Source organism: Anomaloglossus baeobatrachus, chromosome 9 (genome assembly GCF_048569485.1).
Source record: "Anomaloglossus baeobatrachus isolate aAnoBae1 chromosome 9, aAnoBae1.hap1, whole genome shotgun sequence".
Lineage (NCBI taxonomy): Eukaryota > Metazoa > Chordata > Amphibia > Anura > Aromobatidae > Anomaloglossus > Anomaloglossus baeobatrachus.
This window is the reverse complement of record NC_134361.1, coordinates 115,588,035-115,613,915: the sequence shown is the minus strand read 5'-3', so window position 1 is coordinate 115,613,915 and position 25,881 is coordinate 115,588,035.

Below are 25,881 nucleotides of genomic sequence, written 5' to 3'. Positions count from 1 at the left end.
TCAATCTTGCCATATGAGGGCTTGTTTTTTGCGGGACAAGTTGTACTTTTAAATGAAACCATAGGTTTTACCATATAGTGTACTGGAAAACAGCAAAAAATTCCAACTATGGAAAAACTGCAAAAAAAGTATGATCGCACAATAGTTTTTGGGATATTTTGTTCACCGTGTTCACTATATGGTAAAACTAATATGTCATTGTGATGCCTGAGGTCGGGGCGAGTTTGTAAACACCAAACATGTGTAGTAGTGATGAGCGAGTACTAAAAAGCTCGGGTGCTCGAGGCTCGGGCCGAGCATCCCAAGATACTCGTGTACTCGGCCCGAGCACTGAGCCCAATGTTATCCTATGGGAGACCCGAGTATTTTTATGAAATGACCCCCGGCAGCATGTAGAAACCCTAAAAATGTCACAAAAGTCTCAGAAGAGTGCTCAAATGACATGGCAACAGCATGGGGAAGACCCCTTGAAGCATTTATCACTCAAAAGTCACAGTTGTGAACAATTTTGTCCGCGTTTTACGCCATTTTTACGGACTCACCAGAAAACCTTCAAAAATGACACCAAAATGAATTTTCATGGCGGAAATGTTAAGGGCACATACCCAATAGTGAGATAGAGCTGGTGTATGTTACTTTTGGAGATTACATGAAAGATTTTACGTGAAAACATTGTGTGGCACTCCGATGTCCCTGAGAAGAGACGTGCATAAAGGCCTCTTGAGTCTAATGTGCCCATTTTGAGGAAGTGAGTCTTTGTAGTATTTTCCTTTGCCAGGGCAGCCAAAAATTGGGAGGCTCCACATTGTCCCTGGATAGAGACGTGCATGAGGGCCTGTAAACCTGAAGTGCCCATTGTAAGGAAGTGGGTCTATTGTAGTATAGCCCTTTGGCAGGGCAGCCAAAAATTGGGAGGCTCCACATTGTCCCTGGATAGAGACCTGTTAGGTTCTTAGTGCGTCCGTGCTTGCATTTAAAAACCGCACGTGTGTGCCTGTTGGTGGCAGCGTTCAGGTGCACTTGTGTGCGTTTTGCACAAACTTGGATATAACGCACAAGTCTAGTGAATACACATCAGCACAGCATTGCAAAATGCGCAAGGGCGTTGGCAACGAACAAGGAAGTGGACGTGGTGGTGGTGCAGGCAGAGACCGAGGTCGTGTGCAAGCTCTAATTTCGCCACAACAAAGGGCCACATCTACTCGCTCGCACGTCCTGTCCCAAATTCTTGGGGACCGCAGCAGTACACCGCTCTTGAACCAAGACCAGTGTCAACAGGTTGTTAGTTGGATAGTGGATAATGCTTCCAGTCAGATTGGCACTACCACAAACACTCTGTCTTCCACACGGTCAAGTGTCAGTAGCCGTGATACTGCACCGCACATTTCAGAACCTGATCCTCCTTCCTACCACCAGGCCGAGTACACGTCCACGGACATTACTGATCCCACACTTAGACACTCGGAAGAGCTGTTCACGTTTCCATTCACACATTCTGGTCTCTCGCCAGCTCCTGTTGAAGTGGGCCATGACGAGATTGTATGTACAGATGCCCAAATATTTGAGCAGCCACGTTCTCACGAAGTTGGCAACGTGTCTCAACAAGGGGTGGACGATGATGAAACACAATTGTCAGGAAGTCAGGAAGAGGAGCAGGGTGCGGAAGAGGAAGACGACGTGGTGGATGATCCAGTAACTGACCCAACCTGGCAGGAGGATATGCAGAGCGAGGACAGCAGTGCACAGGGGGAGGGAGGCGTAGCATCCCAACAGGCAGTAAGAAGCAGGGTGGTGGCCCCAGGCAGACGTCAGGCAACCGTTCCCCGGAACAACAACACGACACAAGGTGCCTGTACAAATGTTAGGTCTTCCCGAGTCTGGCAGTTTTTTAAGTTGGCTCCAGATGATTCTAAAAAGGCCATTTGCAACACCTGCCATGCCAGCATCAGCAGGGGTACCAAAACTAGCAGCCTGACCACCACCAGCATGATCAGGCACATGTCAGCCAAGCACCCGACTTTGTGGGATGTACAACAGAGTCGAGGAGCAGTGCATGCTGATGTCACTGCTACGTCTTCGCTTGTTGTGCATGCGAGCCAATCCCCTGTCCATGCTGCCCGCGAACAAGCCTCCTCCGGCCCTGCACCTGCAGTTGCCCACGCAGAAATAACACCATCATCAAGCACGTCCTTCTCCCAGCGCAGCGTTCAGTTATACATTCAGCAAACCTTTGAACGCAGGCGCAAATACACTGCCAACGCCCCACATGCCACACTTCTAAATGCTAACATTTCGCGACTGCTTGCACTGGAAATGTTTCCTTTTAGGCTGGTGGAAACAGAAGCATTCCGCGACCTGATGGCGGCAGCTGTCCCACGTTACTCGGTCCCCAGCCGCCACTATTTCTCCCGGTGTGCCGTCCCTGCATTGCATAACCACGTGTCACAAAACATCACACGTGCCCTGAACAACGCTGTTTCAGCCAAAGTCCACCTAACCACAGACACGTGGACAAGTGCTTGTGGGCAAAACCGCTACATCTCGTTGACGTCACACTGGGTTAATATTATGGAAGCTGGGACCAAGTCTGAGCGAGGGACGGGACACGTCCTTACCACACAAAGTTTTGCAGGCCCTACCTCAGTCAGGGTTTCACCCACACTCTACAGCTACGGAATGTCATGCTCCTCAGCCTCCTCCTCCTCCTGCGCATCCTCATCCACTTTACCCTCCACACCAGTCCCAAGCTGGAAGTGTCGGGGGCGGAGGAGGGGACGCTGCGCTCTCCCACTGCTCGGGTCCGGCTGCCGCTGCTCTACGGCTGCTGCTGCTCGGTGGCTCGAGCGATGGCCGGATCCCGGGGACTCGAGCGGCGCTCCTCGCCCGTGAGTGAAAAGGGGTGGTTTGGGTTTTGGGGATATTGTCCGTGACGCCACCCACGGTTGTGGTGATTGTGTGGACACCACCGCTGCTCTGGACGGAGATCCCGGGAGCGGTGACAGGGAGCAGCTTTGTTGTTATTTCTCCCCTCCGTGGGTAGGGGGGTTGGTTGTCCCGGGGCCCGGTGATGGGGTAGAGATGGATGACAGGCGGGTTGCGGGGCCTGATGAGGTGCAGGGTCGCAGGGGCAGCGCTGTGCCGCACGGCATGGAGGTACTCACTCAGCCCAATGATGATGACACAGTTCACGGTAAAACAAGCGGCTGGATGGACGGGTCCCTCGGACGGCTGCGGTTGTTCCTCCCTGCAGGTTAGTGATGACTGTCTCTCCCTGCTCCTAAGTTCAGTGTTGGTAGCGATGGGTTCCCACCGGTAACCCGCTCCCCGACCTGGATATGGGCTGGAGGAGCCCCTTTTGCCCACAGGCGCTGGCCCTGGGAGATGGTTGCCCTTGGCGGTGGCGGTGTCTCCCCTTCACGGTTGGATGGTTGCCTTCTATCGGGACTTGACTGTTTGGAAACCCGGAGGTCCCCTTCACTAACGGATTTGGCAAATTCACGGCGACTCCAAGCCTTGCCGGGATCCGAAAGGCCCCTGCCAATGGTGCTGGCTTCTCTTTGTATACCGGTCCGGTTCCGCCGGGTCACCACCCGTCCACGGTCCTTACGGCAGACTCCAATCGGCCTCCACTGCAGACGGTCACCACCACCTGCCAACCTTGCTGTCCTGTCCGGGCCACACACCCGGACCAACTTCAGGCTCTTTGCTGTCACTTTTCTCCTCTCTACTACTTTCCTCCTTCCACTTCCTTAGCTTAACTCTCACTGCCTGTGTTTTCCCTCCTCCAGGACTGTGAACTTATTGGTGGGTGGAGACCAACCGCCTTGCTCCACCCCCTGGTGTGGACAACAGCCCCTGGGGAAGGCAACAAGGATTTTGTGTTTTGACTATGATGTGCCTGCAGGGAGTGTGGGGTGTGTAAGTGTTGTGCTCTGTGGCCCCTGGCTTGTCCAGGGCGACACAGAAGCACTGCAGCACTGCCTCGGCGAAGCAGCAACAGGCTGTGCTGAAGCTAATCTGCATAGGTGACAAACCCCACAATGCAGAAGAGGTGTGGACAGCTCTGAAACAGCAGGCAGATCACTGGCTCACACCTCTGAACCTAAAGCCAGGAAAGGTCGTGTGTGACAATGGCTGGAACCTGGTGGCGGCTTTGAGGCGAGGCCAGCTGACACATGTTCCATGCGTGGCCCATGTGCTCAACCTCGTGGTTCAGCGGTTTCTAAAGTCATACCCAGAGCTGTCTGATCTGCTGGTAAAAGTTTGCAACCTGTCTGCACATTTTCGAAAGTCACCTACTGCTTCAGCCGGCCTTGCCGGTTTTCAGCGCCATTTGCATCTTCCGGCTCACAGACTGGTGTGTGATGTCCCCACGCGTTGGAATTCAACTCTGCACATGTTGGTCAGGATATGTGAGCAGAAGAGGGTAGTTGTTGAGTACCTGCATCACGTAAGCCGTCGGGAAATGGGTCAAACTCCACACATAACACCTGAGGAGTGGAGATGGATGTCAGACCTATGTACCATCCGCCAAAACTTTGAGGACTCCACCAAGATGGTGAGCGGCGATGACGACATTATTAGCGTCACCATACCGCTTCTCTGCCTTCTAAAATGGTCTCTGCTCAAAAACAAACATGATGCATTGCAGGCGGAGCGCAATGAGTTGGAGCAAGGAACTGTAGTGGGTGTGGGTGATAACACACAGCCCAGCCTCGTCTCATCACAACATGCAGTGGAGGACTATGACGAGGAGGAGGATGAAGACATGGAGCAACTCTCCGGCCAAATTGAGGATATGACATGCACACCAGTCATATCCTCGGTTCAGCATGGCTGGCCGGAGGACAGGGTAGATGATGATGATGAGGAGGAGGAGGAGGACAGCATTTCAGTCATAGTGTTGGTAAGGATACTGAAGTGATGGCTGTTAAGAGTCTGGCGCACATGGCTGACTTTATGGTAAGCTGCCTGTCTCGTGACCCTCGTGTTAAGAACATCTTGGCCGACAATCATTACTGGTTGGTAACACTGTTAGACCCATGCTAAAAGGAGAACTTTATGTCTCTTATTCCAGAGGTGGAGAGGTCAGGCAAAATGCAGAAGTTCCGGAAGGCCATAGTCACGGAAGTACGCAAAGCATTCCCCTCACAAAACGCTAGCAGCATAGGTCAGGAATCAGTGGACAACCAAGGTGTACAGCCGAGAGGGGCACAAGTCCAATCCGCCAGAGGTAGGGGAACAGTCTTTAAGATGTGGGACAGTTTTCTCAGCCCCTCACGTACCACAGCCCCTGAGGTGCGGGGTAGTGCCACAAGAAATCCTAAGTCTGCCCAGATGCTCAAGGAGTACCTTGCAGATCGAACAACTGTACTCCGACATTCCTCTGTGCCTTACAATTATTGGGTATCCAAGCTGGACACATGGCATGAATTGGCTCTCTACGCCTTGGAAGTCCTGGCCTGCCCTGCCGCTACCGTTTTGTCAGAGCGTGTTTTTAGTACCACAGGTGGAATCATTACAGATAAACGCACCCGCCTGTCAACTGAAAATGCTGACAGGCTGACTCTGATCAAGATGAACAAGGGTTGGATTGGGCCAGACTTCACCCCACCACCAGCAAATGAGAGCGGAATTTAAAGTTTGTAACGGGAATTTGCCATGTACCTCCACTCACCCATGGGTACACACTTCTGGACTTTGGATAATCGCTGGACTGCTCCTCCTTCTCCTCATGCGCCACCATGATGACCGTTACAATAGTTAGGCCGTTGTTTCAGGTATACCCCCAGTGGTAAATTTTTTCGCCCATTCTTTCAGAATGGGCATTACAACGACAGGGGGCCCGCTCCTTTGCAATGGGAACAATGTTTTGAGGCCCTCATGCACATCTCTATCCAGGGACAATGTGGAGCCTCCAAATTTTTGGCTGCTCTGCCAAAGGGCTATACTACAATAGACCCACTTCCTTACAATGGGCACTTCAGGTTTACAGGCCATCATGCACGTCTCTCTGCCTGCCTGCCTGTATACAGCTACAATAGTCCTGAGAAGGACTCTTCTGGTCACTAGCCTGTATTCCGACCTGGCTATACCCTGCCTGCCCTGCCTGTATACAGCAACAATAGTCCTGAGAAGGACTCTGCTCCTGTACTCTGACCTGGCTATACCCTGCCTGCCTGTATACAACTACAATAGTCCTGAGAAGGACTTCTGGTCACACTGCAGCCCTGCTACGGAAATAACTATAAAGGGCCGCAAACCTTTCCCTGAAACAGCAACACTCTCCCTGCACTGACTGTCTGGATGGCTGTGTGCAGAGCACAGCGCACCCGCCGGTATAAAGGCTCAGTCACGCTGTGCAGGCCGGCCAATCACTGCAATTCCACAACTAACAGGGCTGTGGCATTGCAGTGGTCTGCCAGCCAATCCCTGCATGAGGGCTGGCTCTCAAAAGAGCGCCAACATGCAGGGATGAAGACCACGAGTACAGCACGAGTATCGCGAGATTACTCGGTCCCCGCCGAGTAGCCTGAGTACAGTGATACTCGTGCGAGTACCGAGTAGTGACAAGCATACTCGCTCAACACTAATGTGTAGGTTTACTTGTATCTAAGGGGTTAAAAAAAATTCACGTTTGTCCAATAAAAGTGGCACACGTTTTGCGCCATTTTACGAAACCCGTAGCATTCTCACTTTCCGGGATCTATGGCTCAGTGACAACTTATTTTTTGCGTCTCGAGCTGACAATTTAAATGGTACCAATTTTGTGCAGATGCTATGTTTTGATCGCCTGTTATTGCATTTTTGCGCAAAACTTGCGGCAACCAAAAAACGTAATTTTGTCGTTTGGAATTTTTTTGCCGCTACGCCGCTTACTGATTAGATTAATTGATTTTATATTTTGATAGATCGAGCATTTCTGAACGTGGCGATACCAAATATGTGTATATATATATATATATATATATATATATATATTTATTTATTTTTTTAACCCTTTAATTTTCAATGGGGCAAAAGGGATGGGATTTGAACTTTTAGGATTTTTTTTAAAACAACTTTTTTTTTACTTTTTTTTATTTTACTAGTCTCCCTAGGGGGCTATAGCGCTCAGCAATCTGATCGCTCTGCCCTATCTGTAGATCTCAGCTACAGAGCTGACAACTGCAGATATGGTGCTTTACTCTCCGTGCTGGCATTATGTCGGCATGGAGAGGAAGTGACTCATGTTAGCTACAGGCTTCATCACATGAGCCTGTGCTACCATGGCAACCACCGAAAGTCACGTGATCACGCACGTGACTTCCGGTTGGGGTGGCGGTAAGTAAAAGTAATGGCCGCGTGCATATACATCTCGCTGCCAGACTTTGGCAGCGAGATGTAATGGGTTAAATGTTGCGAGTGGAAGCGATTCCACTCGTAACATGCAGGCACACATGTCAGCTGTTGAAAACACGGCAGTGGGCGGGGCTTAACCTCACACGCTCCATGACGGATAGATCCGTCATTGGTTGTGAAGGGGTTAAACAGAAATACACATTATACATTGATAATGTGGTAAATTACTATTCTAGCTGCAAACGTCTGGTTTTTAATGCAATATCTACATAAATGTATAGAGGCCCATTTAGAACAACCACCACTCCAGTGTTCTAATGGTACATTATGTTTGCTAAGGCCGGTTTCACACATCCGGCTTTTTGCCGTTTTGCCGGATGCGGCGCTCTCCCGTACAGTTAATACAGTACAGTGACAGCGCAACAAGCGCCGGTCACATGCTGTCATGTGACCGGCGCATGTGACCCGGAAGTTACAGCGCTGTCATTGTACTGTATTAACTGTACGGGAGAGCGCCGCATCCGGCAAAAAGCCGGATGTGTGAAACCGGCCTAACTGTGTTAGAAGGCTAATGGATGTTTAGAAATCCCTTGAAAACCCTTGTGCAAGTGTGTTAGCACAGCTGAAAACAGTTTTGCTGATTAGAGAAGCTACAAACCTGACTGTCCTTTGAGCTAGTTGAGAATCTGGAGCATTACATTTGTTAGTTCTATTAAACTCTCAAAATGGTCAGAAAAAGAGAACTTTAATGTGAAACTGGACAGTCTATTCTTTGTTCTTAGAAATGAAAGATATTCCATGCGAGAAATTGCCAATTGAAGATTTCCTACAACGGTGTGTACTGCTCCCTTCAGAGGAGAGTAGAGACAGGGTCTAACCAGAGTGGAAAGAGAAGTGAGAGGCACCACTGAACAACTGAGCAACAAGACAAGTACATTAGAGTCTCTAATTTGAGAAATCGATGCCTCACAGGTCCTCAACTGGCAGCTTCATTAAATAGTACCCGCAAAACGCCAGTGTCAATGCCTACAGTGAAGAGGTGACTCCGGGATGCTGGTCTTCAGGGCAGAGTGGCAAATAAAAAAGCCATATCTGAGACTGGCTAGTTAAAGGAAAAAAAATAATATGGGCAAAAAAACACATACATTGGACAGAGGAACATTAAAAAAAAGTGTTATGGACAGACTAATCAAAGTTTGAGGTGTTTGGATCACACAGAAGAACATTTTTGAGAAGCAGAACAACTGAAAAGATGCTGGAAGAGTGCTTGAAACCATCTGTCAAGCATGGTGGAGGTAATGTGATGGTCTGGCGTTGCTTTAGTGCTGGTAAACTGGGAGATTTGTACAAGGTAACAGGGATTTTGAATAAGGAAGGCTATTACTCCATTTTGCAACGCCATGCCATACCCTGTGGACAGCGTTTGATTGGAGACAATTTCACCCTACAACAGGACAATGACCCAAAGCACACCTCCTAATTATGCAAATTATGAACTATTTAGGGAAGAACCAGGCAGCTGGTATTTTATCTGTAATGGAGTGGCCAGCTCAGTCGCCAGATCTCAACCCTATTGAGCTATTGTGGGAGCAGCTTGGCCGTATGGTACGCAAAATGTGCCTATCAAGCCAATCCAACTTATGGGAGGGGCTTCTGGAAGCATGGGGTGCAATATCTCCAGATTACCTCAGCAAATTAACAGCTAGAATGCCAAAGGTCTTCAAAGCTTTAATTGCTGCAAAGGGACCGTAGTGTAGATATTTTAGTTATCCCGTTTCATCTGATAGTTGTATCCAACTATATTTAAGCCCTTTAGTACAATTATAGCTGTGACCCATTATATATATGACTAGCATGCTGATAATAATAAAAATGTTTATATGTGGTCCTTATGATCATATGTGCATATTTGCTCATGTATTTTTGTGCAGTCTTCTTATGTACATTAATTCCATACCGACTTCGCTTATTCAGCCCCTATCTCCATGCGGATCACCAGTACGCATGCGTGCCTCTTTGCACGCGGCGTCCTCTGGGTTGCTGTGTCTCCATGGGCATGTGTTGCCGGATCACGTGTTGTGGTCTGACGTCACCCGCCCTTGACGCGGCGTTCGGCGGGTATCGTGGGTTGCTGTGACGACGCATGCGTCACGTGTGGTGATACCGGATCGCGATTGGCATGCGCCCCCTTCATTAGAGCCAGCCACGTAGCATAACTCCACCCCCCGACGAAGGCGGTTGCCGAAACGACCGTCGGGTAGGCGGAAATTCCGGCTGTTTGCTTTTCTTCTGACACACACGTGGTAAGTTAAAAAATTGTCTGTATGTTATGTAGGTTTGGTTTATTTTTGTCAATATATGGAGCGGGTTATCTGTGCCATTGATTGGTACCTCCTGGTACATTTTACACCCAGCTGGTTCTCTGCTCCTCTTATCTTATGATGATTCCGTCTATATATTCTATGCAACAGATCATGCTTATCTTCCCACGTGGCCCCATATTCGACTATACCGGCACCTTTATAATTCCTATTTAGGGAATCAGTTATTACTCTTGAATAGGTGTTTTTTTCATGTGGCTCTTTACCCTTTTTCTCATTGATGCATGACTGGCTGCTATATAGTTAATATAGTTAATATATGCTTAATAAGGTGCAGTCAATGATATTCTGTGTCATGGGAATATTTTTTGAATAACCTATATCATGTGATTACATTTTTGAGCACATCTTTCCATACTATTAACCCACTAATATTCTATTTCATATTTATTATATCAACTATTGCTGTTTGCCAGTATATATACGGTGCCTGTATTAGTCTGGGAATTTACATCTGCAATCGTCACACTGCTGGTCTTTCCTGGTTGTTGTGTGGTTTTTAATAAATTTTTTATCTGTATGTCCACCTTTTTGCACTGATCAATAAAAAACTTGTTTTCACACATTGGACGTTTGGTCGCTTTCTCCTTTTTGTTCTCCAATTGCTGCAAAGGGAGCATTCTTTGACAAAAGCAAGGTTTGAAGGAGAAAATTATTATTTCAAGTAAAAATCATTATTTGTAACCTAGTCAATATCTGAACTATATTTTCTATTCATTATGCAACTCATTTGATAAATAAAAGTATGATTTTTCATGGAAAAGACAAAATTATCTGGGTGACCCCAAACTTTTGAACTGTAATGTATATGCTAGGAAAGGCACAAATAAACCAGGATGGGTACATCTATACCAGGATGGGCCCAGGAGGAGGAAAAATATACCAGGAGGATATTATACAAAGGGGCAGTGTTTATGTGTGTTCGGGGTGGCGTTATACAGAGGGGCAGTGTGTACGGGAGGATAGTTTACAGAGTAGCGGTGTGTGTAGGAGATATTATACAGAGGAGCAGCATGGGTAGGGGGTTATTATATAGAAGAGCAATGTGTGAGGGGATATAAAGTGAGGCAGAGTGTGGGGGGACAATATACAAAGTAGCAGGGCATGGGGGATATTAAACAGAAAAGCAGTGTGTGTGGAATATATTATAGAGAGGTGCAGTGTGTGTGGGGGGGATAATATAGAGAGGAGCAGTGTGTGAAAATATTATACAGAGGAGCAGTGTGTGGAGGGATATTATACAAAGGAGCAGTGAGTATGAGGGATATTATACAGAGCAGCACTGTGTATGGGGGAATATTATACAGAGAATAAGTATGTGGGGGATATTATACAGAAAAGCAGTGTGTATGGGATATATTATAGAGAGGAGCAGTGTGTGTGTGTGTGTGTGTGTGTGGGAGGGGGATATTATTGAGAGGAGCAGTGTGTGAAAATATTATACAGAGGAGCAGTGTGTGGGGGATATTATACAAAGGAGCAGAGAGTTTCAGGGATATTATACAGAGCAGCAGTGTGTATGGGGAAATATTATACAGAGTAGCAGTGTGTGGGGGATAGTATACAGAAGAGCAGTGTGTATGGGATATATTATAGAGAGGAGCAGTGTGTGTGTGTGTGTGTGTGTGTGTGTGTGTGTGTGGGAGGGGGATATTAAAGAGAGGAGCAGTGTGTGAAAATATTATACAGAGGAGCAGTGTGTGGGGGATATTATACAAAGGAGCAGAGAGTTTGAGGGATATTATACAGAGCAGCAGTGTGTATGGGGAAATATTATACAGAGTAGCAGTGTGTGAGGGATAGTATACAGAAGAGCAGTGTGTGTGGGGTACATTATAGAAAGGAGCAGTGTGTGTGTGTGTGTGTGTGTGTGGGAGGGATATTATAGAGATGAGCATTGTGTGAAAATATTATACAGAGGAGCAGTGTGTGGGGGGATAGTATACAAAGGAGCAGTGAGTATGAGAGTATGAGGGATATTGTACAGAGCAGCAGTGTGTCTGGGGGAATATTATACAGAGGAGCAGTGTGTGAGGGATATTATACAGAGGAGCAGTGTATGTGTTGGGGATATACAGAGGAGCAGAGAGTGTGGGGGGCATATTATGCAGAGGAGCAGTGTGTGTGTGTGTGGGGGGGGGGGGATATAAAGAGAAGCAGTGTGTGTAGGGGGATATTATACAGAGGAGCAGTTTGTTTGGGGGGATATTATACAGAAACACAGTGTTTGGGGAATATACAGAGGAGCAGTGTGTGTGAGGGATATTAGCAGCAGTGTGTTTGGGGGATGTACAGAGGAGCAGTACTTGTGGGGATTTTATACAGAGGAGCAGTGTGTGTGGGGGGATATTATACAGAGGAGCAGTGTATGGGAGGGATATCATACAGAGGAGCAGTGGGTGTGAATTATACAAAAGAACAGTGCGTGTCGGAGGATATTATACAAAGGAGCAGTGTGTATGGGGGTGTTATACAGAGGAGTAGTGTGTGGGTGAGGATATTGTGGGGGATATTATACATGGGGCAGTGTGGGAAGATATTATTGAGAGGGGCGGTGTAAAGGGTGTATTATTAATTTTCTGAAACAACTTCAAAGGTGGCAACACTTTTGGTCATGACCGTGTGTGTGTGTGTGTGTGTGCGTATATATATATATATATATATATATATATATATATATATATATATATATATATGTACCTCACACACACATCAGATCGCATCCACACACTCACAACATCCAGTGATATCGCTTACTTCTCGGCGGCGATACTGTGCGTGCAGTGACCTTCCAGGACCTGCCGGAGGATCACATGGCCGGAAGCATGTGGTATCTCCGGATGTTGTGAGTGTGTGAGCGCGTATGTGCGATATCGTCAGTGTGTGTGTGCGTGTATGCGATCGGATCTGTGCGTGTATGCGATCGGATGTGTGCGTGTATGCGATCGGATGTGTGCGTGTGTTCTAATGTGTGAGTGTATGTGATCGGATCTGTGAGTGTCGGCAGAAGGCAGAGGAGCATGGCGTGCAGCACAGCTGCTGGGACTGCCCACCGGAGGGCACAGGGAGAAGTGGGATGTGAGTGTATGCGATCAGATGTGTGCATGTATACTGTCTGATGTGTGACTGTGGAGCACGATGGGGAGTGCGCAGTATGGGGGATGGAACACGATGGAGGGTGCGCAGCAAGGGGGATGGAGCACGATGGGGGGTGCGCAGCATGGGGGATGGAGCACGATGGGGGGTGCGCAGCATGGGGGATGGAGCACGATGGGGGGTGCGCAGCATGGGGGATGGGGCATGATGGGGGGTGCGCAGCATGGGGGGTGCGCAGCATGGGGGATGGAGCACGATGGGGGGTGCGCCGCATGGGGGATGGAGCACGATGGGAAGTGCGCAGTATGGGGGATGGAGCACGATGGGAGTGCGCAGCATGGGGGATGGAGCACGATGGGAGTGCGCAGCATGGGGGATGGAACACGATGGGGGGTGCGCAGCATGGGGGATGGAGCACGATGGGGGGTGCGCAGCATGGGGGATGGAGCACGATGGGGGTGCACACCTCCCCCCAAAACACACACACAGCACCACACGCGCACCGCACAACACACCACACACACTGGGAACCACAAACACCGCCCTACACAGACACCCACACACACAACACCCAACACACAAACACCGTGGCATACATAAAAATACGCACATACCGCGCAACACACACACTGCACAAAACATACCTCCCCCAAAACACACATGCACTCCACAACCACACAAACCGCGCAACACACACAGTACCACACACAGACAACACTGCAGACACACAGCGCTCCACACACAACGCAACACACACAACGCAACACACATACAACACCGCTCTCACACCCCCCCACACCCAGACAACACCCAGAACATTTACAGCGCCCTACACAAACACTTGGTAACTACACACAACAACATCTATATATATATAGAACAAAAATCATACATTAACTACACAATAAATTCTAGAATACCCGATGCGTTAGAATCGGGCCACCTTCTAGTCTAATATATAAAGCTGAATGTGTGTATGTATGTATGTATGTATGTATGTATGTGTGTGTGTGTGTGTGTGTGTGTGTGTGTGTGTGTGTGTGTGTGTGTGTGTGTGTGTATCCGGGATTGGCATCTGCACCGTCGCAGCTACAGCCACAAAATTTTGCACACTCACACTTCTGGACCCCGAGAGCATCATAGGCTATGTTTTGAGGGGAAATTTTAACCCCACGCTTTACAGTTATTCCCACAAAAACCTGCCTCCGGTAAAGCGAATGGAGCGGGGAGCCACAGGGCAGCCAGAACTTAAGAAGAATGCGCAGCCACGCCCTTAAATGGAATGTTGGCGTGTCACAATGCAGCCAGGGAAAGAGACAGACACAGACAGGGAAAGAGGCAGACACAGACAGGGTAAGAAACAGACATAGACAGGGTAAGAGACAGACACAAAAAGACAGACACAGACAAAGAGACAGACTGACAGGGAAAGAGACAGACAGGGAAAGAGACAGACACAGACAGGTAAAGAGACAGACAAAGAGACAGAGACAGACACAGGGCAACAGACCGACAGGGAAAGAGAGGGAAAGAGACAGACAGGGTAAGAGACAGACAAAGACAGGTAAAGAGACAGACAAAGAGACAGACACAGGGAAAGTGACAGAGGGAAAGAGACAGACAGGGAAAGAGAGGGAAAGAGACAGACAGGGAAAGAGACAGACAGGGAAAGTGACAGAGATAGATAGACAGACAGGGAAAGAGATAGATAGACAGGGAAAGAGAGTGAGACAGATGGAGAAAGAGACAGAGACAGTCAGAGACAGACAGGGAAAGAGATTGAAACAGACGGAGAAAGAGACAGTCAGACACAGACAGGGAAAGAGACAGACAGAGACAGGGTAAGAAACAGACATAGACAGGGTAAGAGACAGACACAAAGAAGCAGACACAGACAAAGAGACAGACTGACAGGGAAAGAGACAGACAGGGAAAGAGAGGGAAAGAGAGAGACAGGTTAAGAGACAGACACAGACAGGTAAAGAGACAGACACAGACAAAGAGACAGAGACAAACACAGGGAAACAGACAGACAGGGTAAGACACAGACAAAGACAGGTAAAGAGACAGACAAAGAGACAGACACAGGGAAAGAGACAGAGGGAAAGAGGGAAAGAGACAGAAAGGGAAAGAGACAGACAGGGAAAGGGACAGAGATAGACAGACAGGGAAAGAGATAGATAGACAGACAGGGAAAGAGATTGAGACAGACGGAGAAAGAGACAGAGACAGTCAGAGGCAGACAGGGAAAGAGACAGACAGACAAAGAGAGAGAGAGACAGAGAGATATATACAGGGGGGTGAGACAGACAAAGAATGGGAGAGAAACAGAGAGACAGTTACTATCCCGGGCGTTAATACATTCTATTTATACATTCTATTCTGGGAATATTAATACATTCTATTTTGTTAACAGTTATTAACCCGGGCGAAGCCGGGTAGTACAGCTAGTCTAATATATAAAGGTGAATGTGTGTATGTATGTATGTGTGTATGTCTGGGATTGGCATCTGCACCGTCGCAGCTACAGCCACAAAAATTTTGCGCACTCACACGTCTGGACCCCAAGAGCGTCATAGGCTATGTTGTGAGGTGAAATTTTATCCCCGCGCATTCCAATTTACCAATCAATTTTGCCCCTATCTACATAATTTGGAAAAAGTGAAACGAAAAGTGTATCCGCACCGTCGCATTTACAATCACGAAATTTTGCACAGACACCTCATGTGACCCAGGTAACGTCGTAGACTATGTTTTGACAGGAAAATGTAACCCTGCGCTTTACAGTTACTCTCCAAAAAACATGGCTCCATTAAAGTAAATGGAACCTGGAACTACAGGTTATTAGTAGGAGCTGTGATTGGTTGCTATAGGAACAAAAGACATTCATAGTATAAGAAGCTTATATGTGAGGTAATAAGATGTCGGTGGGGAGACGGATAGAGAGAGACAGAGAGACAGACAGAGAGACAGAGACAGACAGAGAATCAGACAGGGAAAGAGACAGAGAGATAGAGACAGACAGGGAAAGAGACAGACAGAGACAGGGTAAGAAACAGACATAGACAGGGTAAGAGACAGACACAGACAAAGAGACAGACTGACAGGGAAAGAGACAGACAGGGAAAGAGAGGGAAAGAGAGAGACAGGTTAAGAGACAGACACAGACAGGTAAAGAGACAGACACAGACAAAGAGACAGAGACAGACACAGGGAAACAGACAGACAGGGAAAGAGAGGGAAAGAGACAGACAGGGTAAAAGACAGACAAAGACAGGTAAAGAGACATACAAAGAGACAGACACAGGGAAAGAGACAGAGGGAAAGAGGGAAAGAGACAGACAGGGAAATAGAGGGAAAGAGAGGGAAAGAGACAGAGAGATAGAGACAGACAGGGAAAGTGACAGACAGAGACTAACGGTGAAAGAGACAGACGGTGAAAGAGACAGACAGAGACAGACCTGGAAAGAGACTGACCTGGAAAGAGACAGATGGGGAAAGAGACAGACAGACATGCAGATAGGGACAGAGACAGGCAAACAAGGAAAGAGGAGACAACCAGAGAGACAGACAAAGATAGATGGGGAAAGACACAGAGCTTGATAGAGACAGATGGGGAAAGAGACAGAGAAATAGAGACAGACAAGGAAAGAGACAGACAAAGACAGGCAGACAGGGAAAGAGACAGACAGGAAAAGACACAGACAAAGAGACGGGGAGACAGACGGGGAAAGAGACAGACCTGGGAAAGAGACAGACCTAGAAAGAGACAGATGGGGAAAGAAACAGAGAGATAGAGACAGACAAAAAAAAAGAGACCGAGACAGGCAGACGGGGAAAGAGACAGACAAGGAAAAGACAGACGGGGAAAGAGACAGACGGGGAAAGAGACAGACGGAGCACATTATTTGGCCAATTTAGTTAAATCTGGGTGGAATATCTGTCGTGTTGAAATATATATTGTGAAATGCTTCTATTAGCTTAGTTTTTGCCTTTTAATAATTACATTTCTATCTATTTGTGTTGTGGTTTTTGTGTGCAGAATAAATTTTTGTTAATACATTCTATTTTGTTAACAACAGTTATTAACCCGGGCGAAGCCGGGTAGTACAGCTAGTATATATATTATATATATATATATATATATATATATATATATACACACACAAATGTGAGGCCCTGGACTAGTCAGGTCGTCCCAAGTAGTCCCACACACACACCTCCTCCCTAAAAAGGTGACAGCAGCCAAACTTCAAAACCCTTGTCACCTCCCTCCAGGTTTGATGTCCACACCGGGGGGGAGGAGACAGGTGGTTGGCTCCACCCACCGAGGAGTTCACAGGCCTGGAGGCGGGAAAAACAGTAGTTCTAAGGAGATTAGCCTTGACAGTGGACTGGAGTAATCAAGTTCAAGGGCAGACCTGTGACCAGGCCTGCCATAGTCTACCAGGTGACTGGGTTGGAACCCAGTCACCCCTGGCAAGGAGGCAGATGGTGGTGGCCACCTGCAGGAGCTGGGATTACAGCCGGTGGAATCGTAGGGACTGGGGTCGGGCGGTGGCCCGCCGGTACCGAATCGGGGAACCAATTGGAAACTGGAGCACCAGGAGGGGTACTCAGACCCAGTACGAAGCCCAGAAACAACTAGGCTAAGTCGAATCAACTGATTGAGGACTGGACGTTAGGACCTTTCCCACACAAGACTCGACTGAAGACAACAGCCCAACTATTAGGGTAAAGCCATCGCCAAGGCATAGAGACCCAAGGGGCCAGCATCTGCGGGCAAACAGGGCTCTCCCGACACACATCAAGCCGGTAAGCGGACTACCGTTGCTTAGGCATAGGAGTCATAACGTCTACACTAAAGAGGTGCAGGAGAAAGGCGGAAACCACCAACCTGTTAAGGGGAAGCTGCAGCCGACTGCGGGCACCGTTCATCATCCCGTTTGGTTTACCAGAGACTCCAGTGTGTTGTATCATAGTGAGTACACTAGTGCCTTCAGGCCGCGCACAGCACCGCACTAGCACCTGGCACACACCCGCTCCCCTGCCTCAGCACCTCCCTGGCGCCCCTGGGACCATCACTCCCCTACCCACGGAGGGGGTCAACACCAAGCTGCGCAACACCGTCCCCGGGAGGCCTAGTCAATGGCAGCGGTGGTGTCCATCCATTCAACACAATCCGTGGGTGGCGTCACGAACTTAAATCCCCTACAAACCACCGCGGCCACAGCCGTGGAACTCCCCACCGAAGTCCCTGCGTGTAGCGCCAACCCCCTTTCAGAATGACGTGACCCCCGGGTCCGTGGAGAGCTCGAGCCACCCACTGACGAGCACGGATCCGAGCGGCTCAGCAGCCGGCCGAGCCTGCAGGGCGGTACACATCGACTCTTCTGGCGTCACGAATAGGATTGAACCATCCACTTACCTGTGGAAGTGCGCCTTGAAGTTATCGTCAGCGGAATCCCCGTTGAAAATTGCAGAATCCGCCATCTTGTCGCCTTCCTGTGGCGCGAAGTTTCCCGCCCAAGCCGTCTTCTCCAAGCGAAAGGGCGTGAAAGTGAAGCCCCGCCCCCTGAGAGCGGAGCGGTGCAGAAAGCAAGCGGAGTGCCCCGAAAAGACCACGGAGGGAACAGATGGAAAGATGTCGGCGTTCCCGGATAGGAGCGGAGGGGCGCCCACCACTGGAGCAGCGGGACTCGGAAGGAGCTTAGGTGGAGTAGCCTTTGAGGACTGCAGCCCGGGTGAGCTTCCCACCGGAACTGCTGCTTGGTTGGAGCGGGAGCTGGGTCGGTTCTGCGTGAAGGTGAGGGCGCAGAGTGTGCAGCAGGTGCTCGATTGGAAGGCGGAGGGCCGCAGGATGGTTGCCGTGGTGTGGGCCCGTGAGCAAGGGGCCGCCGCAGCCGTGCAGTGCCGAGATAAAGCTACGCAGACCCCCATGTCGTCCCTCATCGGCTGGGAGCTGGAACCCGCCAGTACCGTGACCAGTGAGCCCGAGGTAGCACAACTCATGGAGGAAGAAGTATCGTGTACGCTGCCCCCGAGGCCATTCCCGCTGGAAGTTTACAGTCCAGGAAAATACTGCACCTGGATGGGGAGCCCGATTTATCGTCAGACTTTCGGCCAGTATGGTCCCCTGCGGTGGTAACCACACCCCAAGTTAATCCCTGAAGTTGCAAGTTTTACAAGTTTTAAAATGTTTTAAAGCCCCGCTGCTACGAAGACCCGTGTTCCTTTGTTGAACGTCGCCATGTTCCCAGGAGATGCCATCCGGTACGCCGGGTGGAAGGAGCCGGACCCTGCCTGACTTGTTGAACGCCGCTGCGGTTGGAGTCCCAGTGGGCGCCATCAGGGGTCAGAGCTCCTGGTGGAGGACGGCAGGGAGTTGTGAGGAGTGAGGACAAATCCCGTTACAGAGCCCGGTTCACCATACCCGCACCGCAAGCAGTGGAGAACTGGGTCTTTGTCGACAGTGTCACTGTAAGTAAATGTGGCATTGGGGACCCGTGCTGTCCTGTAGTGGACTGTGGGAAAGTGGCTGGAGGAGGCTGCGCCAGCAGCCAAAGTCCCGTTTGTAAATAATCCCTAACCGGCCTTCCTGTTTCACAGCCTCTGGAGAGGCAGACTGGAGGATGGGCCTGCGGGAAACAGATGGCCGAGGCCCACCACCAATGCAACCGGTGGTGATCCTCCGGACCATTGGGTCCCCTGGACGTGGGGCCGCTGAGAGACAACCAGGTGTGAAACCTTGCACCCGTCCCGTTAAACAATACCTGGGCCCGTTCCTGGACTGGGGAAAAGGGGTGCTGCCCATTTCTTAGGGGCAGCATCAAGGCGAGGTTTGTTTGGGTGGGTGATTGAAGGACCTGGTCCCGTTCCCGCATTAATAAAAATGTTATATGTTTGCAACGTTTAAGAAAGTGTCTCCCGTAAGGGAAGATTTGAAAAAATGCATAATGTTTTGAAATGTTTTTATCTTTTTCAGTTACAAAATAAATCGATGGTGGACGGGCAGCCCGCGGACGGTCTGCATTAAACCAAGGGGGAATGTGACGCCCTGGACTAGTCACGTCGTCCCAGGTAGTCCCACACAAACATCCCCTCCCTAAAAAGGTGACAGCAGCCAAACTTCAAAACCCTTGTCACCTCCCTCCAGGTTTGATGTTCACACCAGGGGTAGTGGAGACAGGCGGTTGGCTCCGCCCACCGAGGAGTTCACAGGCCTGGAGGCGGGAAAAACAGTAGTTCTAAGGAGATTAGCTTTGACAGTGGACTGAAGAAGTCAAGTTCAAGGGCAGACCTGTGACCAGGCCTGCCATAGTCTACCAGGTGTCTGGGTTGGAGCCCAGTCACCCCTATCAAGGAGGCAGACAGTGGTGGCCGCCTGCAGGAGCTGGGATTACAGCCGGTGGAATCGTAGGGACTGGGGTCGGGCGGTGGCCCGCCTTTACCGAATTGGGGAACCGATTGGAAACCGGAGCACCAGGAGGGGTACTCAGACCCAGTACGAAGCCCAGAAACAACTAGGCTAAGTCGAATCAACTGATTGAGGACTGGACGTTAGGACCTTTCCCACACAAGACTCGACTGAAGACAACAGCCCAACCATTAGGGTAAAGCCATCGTCAAGGCATAGAGACCCAAGGGGCCAGCGTCTGCGGGCAAACAGGGCTCTCCCGACACACAGCAAGCCGGGGAGCGGACTACCGTTGCTTAGGCATAGGAGTCATAACGTCTACACTAAAGAGGTGCAGGAGAAAGGCGGAAACCACCAACCTGTTAAGGGGAAGCTGCAGCCGGCTGCGGGCACCGTTCATCATCCCGTTTGGTTTACCAGAGACTCCAGTGTGTTGTATCATAGTGAGTACACCAGTGCCTTCGGGCCAAGCACCGCACTAGCACCCAGCACGCACCCTCTCCCCCGCCTCAGCACCTCCCTCAGGCCCCTGGAACCATCACTCCCCTACCCACGGAGGGGGTCAACACCAAGCTGCGCAACACCGTCCCCGGGAGGCCTAGTCAATGGCAGCGGTGGTGTTCATCCATTCACCACAACCCGTGGGTGGCGTCATGAACTTAAATCCCCTACAAACCACCGCGGCCCCGGCCGTGGAACTCCCCACCGAAGTCCTTGCGTGTAGTGCCAACCCCCTTTTAGAGCGACGTGTCCCCGGGTCCGTGGAGAGCTCGAGCTGCTCACCGACGAGCACGGATCCGAGCTGCTCGGCAGCCGGCCGAGCCCGCGGGGCTGTACACACACACATTTTTCCAAGAGCGGCGATAAGACTGTGGAAGGTTTGAGGGGAGTAGCAGGAGCCGGGGTGGAGCCTGGGCAGAGTCTTAAGGAGGTCTGAAAATGTTGCCAGTATGGGGCCCTGAAATTCCTTGTGGCGACCCTATATGCACTAAGCTCATCTTTGTTCATTGCATCTAAAAGCAAAACTATATTTTTTTCCTTTTCCCACTCCCTTCAAAAGAATGTAGATTGTAGCCAAAACTCTTGAAATGGTCATTACTGTATCAAGATTTTGTCTAATTCTTCCTGTTTGACTTGAATGTGAGACGTAATACAAAGAAGTACATCTAAGCTATTTACATAACAGGAACGCTCAGTGACACATCAGAGATGGAGAATGGCTTTTGGATTTGCTGGTAAATACATTGTCTTTGTAGCAAGAGCAGTAACTCATAAAAAGCCACTTACAGGTTACAGCTATGAAGAAACAATGTGAGTCATTGGTTTGAGGGATTTTCCCTGGTAAATGGTCCTTTACAGAGAAGTCATGTCTTATCTTCTAGGCAGGAACTAATGCTCTGTAGGGCACATTCACACTTGGCAGCAGCATTCTGCACTAGAAACACATTGTAAAATCAAATGAGATCAAGAAATCTTAAGCCTGCTTTACACGTTGCAATTTCGCATACGATATCGTATGCGATTTGCAACGTCCCCATCGTATGTGCAGCACGTTCAATTTGTTGAAGGTGCCACACAAATGATTAACCCCCGTCACACGTACTTACCTACCATACGACCTCGCTGTGGGCGGCGAACATCCACTTCCTGGAGTGGGAGGGACGTTCGGCGTCACATCGACGTCACGGGGCAGCAGGCCAATAGAAGCGGAGGGGCGGAGCTGAGCGGGACATAAACATCCCGCCCACCTCCTTCCTTCCGCATTACCGGCCGGGAGCCGCAGGACGTAGGTAAGATCTGTTCATCGTTCCTGGGGTGTCACACACTGCGATGTGTGGTACCCCGGGTAAGATGAACAATCTGACGTACAATTCATGAGGAATGTACTACGTGCGATGAACGTTTTACTGTTCAATCGCAATCGCACGTACCTGTCACACACTGCAATGTACCTCAGTGACACATCAGAGATGGAGAATGGCTTTTGGATTTACTGGTAAATACATTGTCTTTGTAGCAAGAGCAGTAACTCATAAAAAGCCACTTACAGGTTAAACAGCTATGAAGAAACAATGTGAGTCATTGGTTAGAGGGATTTTCCCTGGTAAATTGTCCTTTACAGAGAAGTCATGTCTTATCTTCTAGGCAGGAATTAATGCTCTGTAGGGCACATTCACACTTGGCAGCAGCATTCTGCACTAGAAACACATTGTAAAATCAAATGCTATCAAGAAATCTTAGCTGTTTATTTTAAGTGTTTTTCTATGAAATTGCTGTTTTCTCCATTTATTTCAATGGGATAAAAACAAAATTAATCAAATAATAAACACAAGAAAGATTCAGTATCATTTTAAAAACAACATCTTCAGTGTATAAAGGCAAAATGTATTATAATAAGTGTAACTGTGAAACTAATCAGTGCAATTAAATAAAATCTTCAATCTTATTCTTTAGATTCGTTAAAGTAAAAAAATCACATTATAAAGAAATGTATTAACATTGTAATATGAGAGGACACTGGAGCTACGAGGGTTTTATTCTGGAAATTTTAGAATATAAAAAGTATGAACTAAGATTGTATTCACCTAAAGAACACGGCTGAGCACTAAAGTCTATAAATGATAATATATATAGATGAGATATTTGTCAGGTCTGAGCAGATCAATGTATGGTGAAATGTGAATAAGGAGAGTCAGGGTTTTTATATTTTATACAATTAAAGGCAGATAAATCAATCACAATTATATTTAGATTAATGGAAAGAAGATTCAAAGAGGACGTTTACCTTACAGCAAAGGTCAAGAACATCAGCACAAAAAGCATATTGTCCCTGAGCCAGGACTGGAGTATTGGGAAAGAAATAGATGACTTTGTGCTCCTTTAGGGAAAGATTTGGTGGGAAAAGATTAATTTTATAGATCTAAACAACAGAGAGAGAATAAAAACATCCGCATGATGATGATGCTCTTGGGTTCTTTAAATCTAAAGTTCTATATTTTATTGTAATTCATTCTTTTTAATCATCTATTGAAATATAAAGGACTCACTGGATTGTGGACGATCCACTGCAGACAAGAAATGTTATGATTACACAAAGAAATTCAAAAATGATAGTTTACAAAATGACAACATAAGAAAAGAATTAATGGTTAAAATCTGCCATGGAGAAACTAGACTCCAAATACACAAGAGTTCTTTACATTATTCTTGGTCCGTATTTAATGTACAGGCGAGTAACTAACCACAAAAGGAAGGATACGTTTGAAACAATCAGTTGATTGCTAAGGCCTAAAGCCCGCTTTACATACTACAATATATCTTACGATGTGTCGGCGGGGTCACGTCGTAAGTGACGCACATCCGGCATCGTAAGGTACATTGTAGTGTGTAACAGCGATGTGCGATTGTGAATGAATGGTAAAACGTTCATCACACGCACGTCGTTCATTCCTCATAAATTGAATGTCAGGTTGTTCATCGTACCCAGGGTAGCACACATCGCAGTGTGTGACACCCCGGGAACGATGAACAGATCTTACCTGCGTCCTGCGGCTCCCGGCCAGCAATGCGGAATGAAGGAGGTGGGCGGGATGTTTACGTCCCGCTCATCTTCGCCACTCCGCTTCTGTTGGCCGGCTGCCCCGTGACGCCGATGTGGCGCAGAACGTCCCTCCCACTCCAGGAAGTGGACGTTCGCCGCCCACATCGAGGTCATATGGACGGGTAAGTACGTGTGACGGGGGTTAATCGTTTGTGCGGCACATTCAACAAAATTGAATGTGCCGCACATACAATGGGGCGGTTACGATCGCATGTGATATCATATGCGAAATCGGAACATGTAAAGCAGGCTTAAGATTCACGGCATGAAAATCGGAGCGAGTGGAATGCGATAAAACATCACATTCCACTCGAACCAATATTAAACTGTGTGTTAGCACCCATGAGCGATAATTTTCTTAGCCTTAATCAGACCGAGAAAATAGTCACAGCATGCTGTGGGTGCAATGCGATCCTTGTTTCTCTCGCACCCTTTCAAGTCTATGGAGCGAGAAAAATAATGCACTGCACTCGCAGTACACCGGTGTGCCGCGAGTGCAGGGTGAGAATGGCAATAGCCAACAACAGAGAGAGATAAATCCCTCCCTCCCCTCCTCAGCGTCGGCCCTCCCCTCCTCAGTGCTGGCTCGCCCCTCCTCAGTGCTGGCCCGCCCCCTGCTGCTGTGGTCCGATTGCATGATCGGACCTCAGTCACAGTGACAATCGCATGATACTCGGCTCCTGCTGTGCTGCCAACGTGTGCCGAGTGTCATGCGAGGACCGCAGTAGTCCCTCATGTGACCCCGGCATTAAAGTGCGGCTTCTTTAAAGTTTCTTGTTCATCATTTTCAGCACTATGTAGCGGATAATTCCTGGTGGTCGAGATCAGGAACATGTATAAGTGCAATCTCTCCCGACTCCCCCATACACAGATACGCTCGGCTCGTGCTCCTGTGGTCTCTATAAAGCCTGCTTTACACGTTGCAATTAGTTGTACAATCGCATTTGCGATGTGACACGCCCAGGTTGCATACGGGATCTTATGAGATTGCACGTAGGTCGTTCATTTGCTGTCACACGAGCGTTAGTAGTCTATGTTAAATTGATCAATTTTATGTGCGATCCTTTTAGATCATGTGTTCTGTGACGTATGCATTGGGCACCTTTTTTTTTTTTTTTTTTTTAATTTATTGACTTGACAAGCGTGTGTAATGTGTAGGGATGCGTTTTTACTATGTCATCTGCCATTCAGCTCTGTTACATGGCCGCTGACAGCAGACACAGACAGCCATGTAGCAGAGCTGAATGGCAGATGACAGCAGACAGAGCCGCACTGTCAGAATGAACTCGGGTGAACTTCACCCGACTTCATTGTCATGCTGCGGCTCTGTGTCGCATCCTGATTAGCGGTCACCTGTGAAGGATTCACCGGTGACCGCTAATCTCCTGAGTAACTGAATTGAGCAGCCCTCTCTCATATACTCACCGATCCCCGGCGCTGCATGGCATTCACACTGCTCCGGCGGCTTTTACTATTTTGAAAAAGCCGGCCGCCCATTAAACAATCTCGTATTCCCTGCTTTCCCCGCCCACTGGCACCTATGATTGGTTACAGTGAGACACGCCCCCACGCTGAGTGACAGGTGTCACACTGCACCCAATCACAGCAGCCGGTGGGCGTGTTTATACTGTGTAGTGAAATAAATAATTAAATAATTTAAAAAACGGCGTGCAGTCCCCCCCAATTTTAATACCAGCCAGATAAAGCTATACGGCTGAAGGCTGGTATTCTCAGGATGGGGAGCTCCACGTTATGGGGAGCCCCCCACCCTAACAATATCAGCCAGCAGCCGGCCAGAATTGCCGCATACATTAGATGCGACAGTTCTGGGGCTGTACCCAGCTCTTCCCGATTTGCCCTGGTGCGTTGGCAAATCGGGGTAATAAGGAGTTAATGGCAGCCCATAGCTGCCACTAAATCTTAGATTAATCATGTCAGGCGTCTATGAGATACCTTCCATGATTAATCTGTAAATTATAGTAAATAAACACACACACACCCGAAAAAATCCTTTATTAGAAATAAAAAACACAAACATATACCCT